We start from the raw sequence: 6,286 nt of genomic DNA, 5'->3' as shown, positions 1-6,286 counted from the left end.
AGTGCTTGACACATAGTAAGTGCATAACAAATACCATCATCATCATCATCATCATTATTATTATTACTGCCAGTACTGCTTTTTGGTTAGGGTCTAAGCTCTTCTTTCAGTGAGAGAAGACTGGGATGTGGATGAGGATGAAGAAAGGAAACTCACACTCTGACAAGAAAGTATCCTGGACCGTCTGGATTTGAGCACGGTCTGCTGTGGGAGGAAATGGAGGAAGGGAAGAAACCAGGTTCCTTAACGAGCCAAGTCGGGTCACCCACGGATAACTTGGGGGTGACCCCCCCCCGCCCCCACAGCCAGCCGCGGTTAGGCCGCCCTGTCCGAGAACGAGTCCACCACCCATTCCCGGCTCAGAGACTCCGGCCCAGGCCAAGGTGTCTCCGAGCATCAGCGGCAAAAAATGAAAGCAAAACTAAAGCTCCTCTCTCTCCCCCAGCCCTTCATCTCCTCTCCTATCCTGTTCAAATCTGACCTGCCACTCAGTGCTTCCTGTACACAGACTCGTTTCTTAGAAATAACTGCCCCACAGGAATTGTCTTTGTAGCCCAACCCCAAGCCAGCTGAACCTTCTGTGAAGTAAACTTGGCTGCGTCTGAGTCTCCGCGCTGCTGCTAAGTGAATCTGGCCACGGGATCACCCGTCTTCTGCCAGATGTGGAATTCCTCATTAATTATGAGAATGGTCCAAGGAAGAGTTGAGGATGGGGCTGCAGAAAAAGACAGTGACGGGAGGGCCAGGGTCCCACTCTGCTGGTCGTCTGGTTATCATCTCATCACGAGTGAAGAAGAGGATGCCAAAATGCAATTTCCATTCACGTGTTGAAGCTGTGGCTGGGACCTCATCTATCTCCGGATCATTGAGAGGGAACACAATGGCTTGAAGCCAGAATGGCCAAGGCTGTTTCCAATCAATCCATCAATCGATGGTATTTATCGAGCACTTACTGTGTGCAGAACACTGCCCTAAGCTCTTGGGAGAGAACGATATAGCAATATAACAGACACATTCCCTGCCCTCAATGAGCTTACAGTCTAGAAAGGTCTTGACCTTTCTTGACCTTTTCTTTTTCTGAGATTTTGCCAACCTCTCTGATCACAGGTTCTGCGGCCCAGGAGAGATCCTAGGGCACTTTCTCTCTCTCTCTTATCATTTATCCATCGATAAATATGAACTTGTGTGGATGCTTATAAAGAGGCAGCAAAGGTATTTATTGAAATCCCATTGGATGAAACGCACTGTGCTCAGCGAAGTTCACCAAAAGTGTGAGGTACCTTCGTTTCTCACAAGGAGCTTCCAATCTATCGAGGGGAAAGATCAATGAGTGACCCTCAGTCTCCCACCACACGGAGCACGCAGGTTGTTCTTTGTTGTGTTGTCATGTTTGTTGTTTGCAGTACTGTTTTCACTTCTGCCAACTTATCTCATGAACTTAGTAGTGAATGTTCTGCTCAAAAAAGAGCCCCTACTTTCTTGATGGCAGTGTGCTATGCTGGTCTCTCTCTCTACAGAAATTGGATCCCCGTTTCCAGTGGGGAAGTGGAATCGTCTGCATTGACTAACTGAAAAAGAAAATACCAAAGCAGGAAGCTGGAGGCCCACCTGAGAAGGTTGAGCCAAGGATAGAGCAGCTCGTCATGGGCGGGAGACGTGTCTACCAACGCTGTTAGGTTGTTATAGTGTACTCTCCCCCTTGCACTTAGATTGGTGCTAAATAAATATGACTAGTTGATCGATAGAGCCCGGGAGAAGGAAAGGGGAGTTTGGGAAGGGTAGGAAAGGAAAGGAAAGGGAGACAATTTTCTCTAAGCTTCCAGACCTTGCTTGGTGGCAAATACAAATAACTTCCTTTACAGTGACCTCTTCCATGGGCAGTCGAGAAAGCATCCTTATCAACACGTGCCCTGAGATAGGCCGGGATCTATCTGAAAGCTGCCGAAATGCCAGTAACCACAGCTCAACCGCTTTTGGGAGCCGGTAGGTGCAGACCCTGGTCCTATTTTCACCCAGTTCTGCCCCACAAGTGGAGCTCAATCCAGGGCTCCAAGCTGGGTTTGGGTTTCCAAGGATGATTTGGGTCTCTCAGCTCACAACAGGGGTGACTGTGCTATTGCCCGGGGCTCCTTTGCAAACGGCCGGCTGGCCTGGTCAGACCTGCCTCACCAGTCGGAGACTTCGCCGCTCACCTCAGCTGTGTGGAGATGACAAGCAGCCCGGCTTTGCCCTGAGGACGCAGAGTTTGATCGACTGGCACAGAGCCACAGCCACGAGCCAGGAAAAAGAGAGACTGCAGAGACGTTCGGGTGCCCTGCCCTGCTTTGGCACCTGCTCGTCTCCGGATCTGACGCCAGAAAAGAAACAGGACCACCAGATCGCAAACTGACCTGGAGGGAGCTGCACAACCTGGACTTTGTGGATGACCACACGTGTTCTCCCAACACGCAACTCTTTCTCCAACGCTCCTCTGCCCCGCCTTTTCCCTTCTGCGCCCGAAGAGCTGGCCAGAGACCTAGTCGTAGACAAGGCCGTGATGGAGATGGTAAGCTCACTGTGGACAGGGAACGCATGTTTGGTATGATACGCTGCACACAGTAAATGCTCAGTAAATACCACTGATTGGTTGAGATGGTCCCAAAGCACACCTCTCCTGGCAAGAGGACTGCAGAGGAGAAGGTTAAAACCAGGCAAGGAAACAAAGGTGGTTTTTATCAACAAGCAGTTAATTAGTACCTTCTGGAAGGAGACCTACCTCAGACTAATCAGAGAAGTGCCACCCTTGAATCTGGGAGGTGATAGCACCTATCCTACCCCGACTTGATTACTGCATCAGCCTCCTTGCTGACCTCCCCACCTTCTGTCTCTATCCACTTCAGTCCCTACTTCACTCTGCTCCCCGGATCATTTTTCTATAAAACATGTTTCCCCACTCTTCAAGAACCTCCAGTGGTTTCCCGTCCACCTCTGCGTCAATCAGAACCTCTTTACCATTGGCTTTAAAGCACTCGATCTCTCTGCTCCTTCCTTCCTCGCCTCTCTGATTTCCTACTCCAACCCAGCCCACGCAATTCACTCCTCTAATGCCAACTTACTCACTGTACCTCAATCTCGTCCATCTCGCCGCCGACCCCTCGCCCACGTCCCGCCTCTGGCCTGTAATTCCCTTCCCCTTCGTATCTGACAGACGATCATCCTTCCCCACCTTCACAGTCTTTTTAAAATGACATCTCCTCCGAGAGGCCTTCCCCGGCTAAGCCCTCATTTCCTCTTCTCCCACTCCCTTCTGCATCTCCCTTGTACATGAATTTGCACCCTTTAGTCACCTCCTCTACAGACCTACAACACTTACTTACGCATCCATAATTTATTTCTTTATACGAATGTCTGTCTCTAGATTGAGGGCAGGGAATACGTCTCACCATTCGGTTGTATTGTCCTCTCCCAAGCGCTTAATACAGTGCTCTGCTCTCAGATATGATCATGATAAATATGATGGATTGATCGACTGACTGACGAAGTTTAACTAAGGCAGACTTCTTGGGACACCACCGACCCACAAATTCTACCCTGATCCCACTGTCTCTGACTAATACCTCCCCCACCTCCTACTCCTCTTCCCGCTCTCCACCTCCTTCTAATCAGTGAACACGAACAGCTGTCCGCAGCGAGCAGGCTCAGTCCGACCCCCAGGCGGGTCTGCCCATGGAAACCTAAGGAGTAAACACAGGAGTGAAGTCATTCCATTTCTTGGGGGTCCGGCTTATTTGACACGTGGGGGGACGATCCCTTCTGATCACGGCCCCCCAGGGTAACGGGCTACAGGGAGAGGTGTTTGTCAGATCTACCATCCGGCAGCCAGCAAATCTGTCCCTATAACTTGAGAGTTTCAATGAGTCACGAAGCTCCTGACGTAGGCTGACACAGCACTTGGTGTTTGGAGCCTAAAACCAGGGCCTGTGATCCTTAAACAAGAGGAAGGAAATTGTTAACCTCGAATGACCAGAGATAAGATGATGCAATCGCTCTGGACATCCTGAAAGCTTTTAATGCGTTATTATCTGGCTCTGCACGTGCTGAGTGGGGTCAGAGGAGCTGGGGCTGATCCAGGTCCCGCAAGGAAAGCTCTCCGAGGGTACTCGCCGAGCCTGCTAGGGCAATTATTAATAATAATAATGGTATTTGCTAAGCATTTACTATGTGCAAAGCACTGTTCTAAGAGCTGGGATAGGTATATGTTAATCAGATTGGACACAGACCTGTCCCACATGGGGCTCACACTCTTAAATCCCCATTCTACAGATGAGGAAATCGAGGCCCAGGGAAGTGAAGTGACTTGCCCAAGGTCACACAGAGAGCATGCGGCGGAGCCGGGATTAGAACTCAGGTCCTTCTGACTCCCAGGCCCGGACTCTATCCGCTAAGCCACGCTTGGTGGCCCAGGGGCAGATGCATATGATGCGCAAACAGTGGGGTCAGGAGGAAGTGGCAGGATATAGCTGGAAGTAATCCAAATATAGCAGGATAAGAGAACTCAATAAATAATTGAATAGATACACTAAGAAATGTACATAAGGGAAGGACTAAAATGCACCAAGTGCTGAAGGTGGCTGCAGGGGTGGGAGTGGGGGAGGGGGTTGATCCAACATCCAGCGAACACCTTTGCTCAGCTCAAAGTTTGCTGAGAGTAAATCACTGACATCCACCCATGTGTCAACAGAAGGCGTGAAAAATTCCAGGTTCGGGCAAACGGGAAAGCCACTCGGCTGGGTAACGGGGATCTCGGCAGCCTGGAATCTTGAGGGAGGTGCAGAACGGGAAAGACGGAGAACAGGCCAGAAGCAGCGTGGCCTGCTGAAGAGAGCAGGGGCCTGGGAGACAGAAGGACCTGGGTTATAATGGTGGCTCCGCCACTTGTCTGTTGAGTGACCTTGGGCAAGTCACTTACCTTACACCTTCCAGCTGGGTTTATCCCAGCTGTTCCACCTCACCTGCTTCAGCTCTGGCCTCTGAGGACGAGATCTTTATTTTCTTTAATGGCATTTGTTTAAGCGTTTACTACATGCCAGGCACTGTACATTCATTCAGTTCACTCAGTGGTATTCATTGAGCGCTTACCGTGTGCAGAGCACTGTACTAAGCGCTTGGAATGTACTGTTCTAAGTGCCGGGGTAGATGAAAGCTAATTAGGTTGGACACAGTTCAGGTCCCCCATGGGCTCATAGTCTTAATCCCCATTTTACCTAAGCTCAGAGAAGTGAAGGGACTTGACCAAGGTCATGCAGCAGACAGGTGCAGAGGTGGGATTAGAACCCGGGTCCTCTGATGTCCAGGACTGTGTTCTTTTCACTAGGTTATGCCAAGTTTGTTTCATTCTTAGGAAGTAAGGAAGGGGATGTATTTGTGCCTGCCTGCAGTGCTGACAGACCAGAGGGTGGATCTGGCTGTAACTGTAATAATAATAACTATAATAACTGTAGTATTTGTTAAGTGCTTACTAGGCGCCAAGCACTGTACTAAGAGCTGGGATAGAGTCGGGATAATCAGGTCAGACATAGTCCCCTTCTCGCATGGGGCTCATATTCTAAGGAGAATGGAGATAAGGAAACGAATCTCATTTGAAAAAGAAACTGAAGCCCAGAGAAATTAAGTGACTTGCTCAGGGTCACAGAGCAGGCAAGTGATGGAGCCAGGATTAGCACTCGAGTCTCTTGACCCCCTGTCCCATCTTCCTTCCCCTAGGCCATGCTCCAGAAACAGCCATCAGCCTGTACTGATCATGGGCCTGGCCCTGGGTCATCAGCACCTATGCCCCTCCTTCTCTCTCGGGAATTGCAACTGTGATCATCTTCTCTATTTTGTTTCTTTTTGTTTTTTAACTGGTATTTGTCAAGCGCTTACCATGCGCCGGGGACTGTACTAAACGCTGGGGCAAGATACAAGCCGTTCGGATTGGACACAGTCCATGTCCCACGTGGGGCTCCCGGTCTTAATCTCCATTTTGCAGAAGAGGTAGTTAAGTGAAAAGTTAGCGACTTGCCCAAGAACACGCAGCAGACAAGCGGCGGAGGCAGGACTAGAGCCCAGGTCCTTCTGACTTCCAGGCCCGTGCTCTACCCAACAGGCCACCCTGCTTCTCTTTCAGTTTTCTCCCACGCAGCTGGCCTCGTCCCTTCTGGAGAAAAAAAAACCAAGCCTCCCCCGAGCTCTTCGGTCACTTAGAAGCCGGGTCTGAGGTGGAAGCTACCTTCTGATGAAATCCAACTGTCTCATTAAAAGGCCTACT

The sequence above is a fragment of the Ornithorhynchus anatinus genome, chromosome 2, assembly GCF_004115215.2.
Source record: "Ornithorhynchus anatinus isolate Pmale09 chromosome 2, mOrnAna1.pri.v4, whole genome shotgun sequence".
Lineage (NCBI taxonomy): Eukaryota > Metazoa > Chordata > Mammalia > Monotremata > Ornithorhynchidae > Ornithorhynchus > Ornithorhynchus anatinus.
This window is presented reverse-complemented; position numbering follows the sequence as displayed.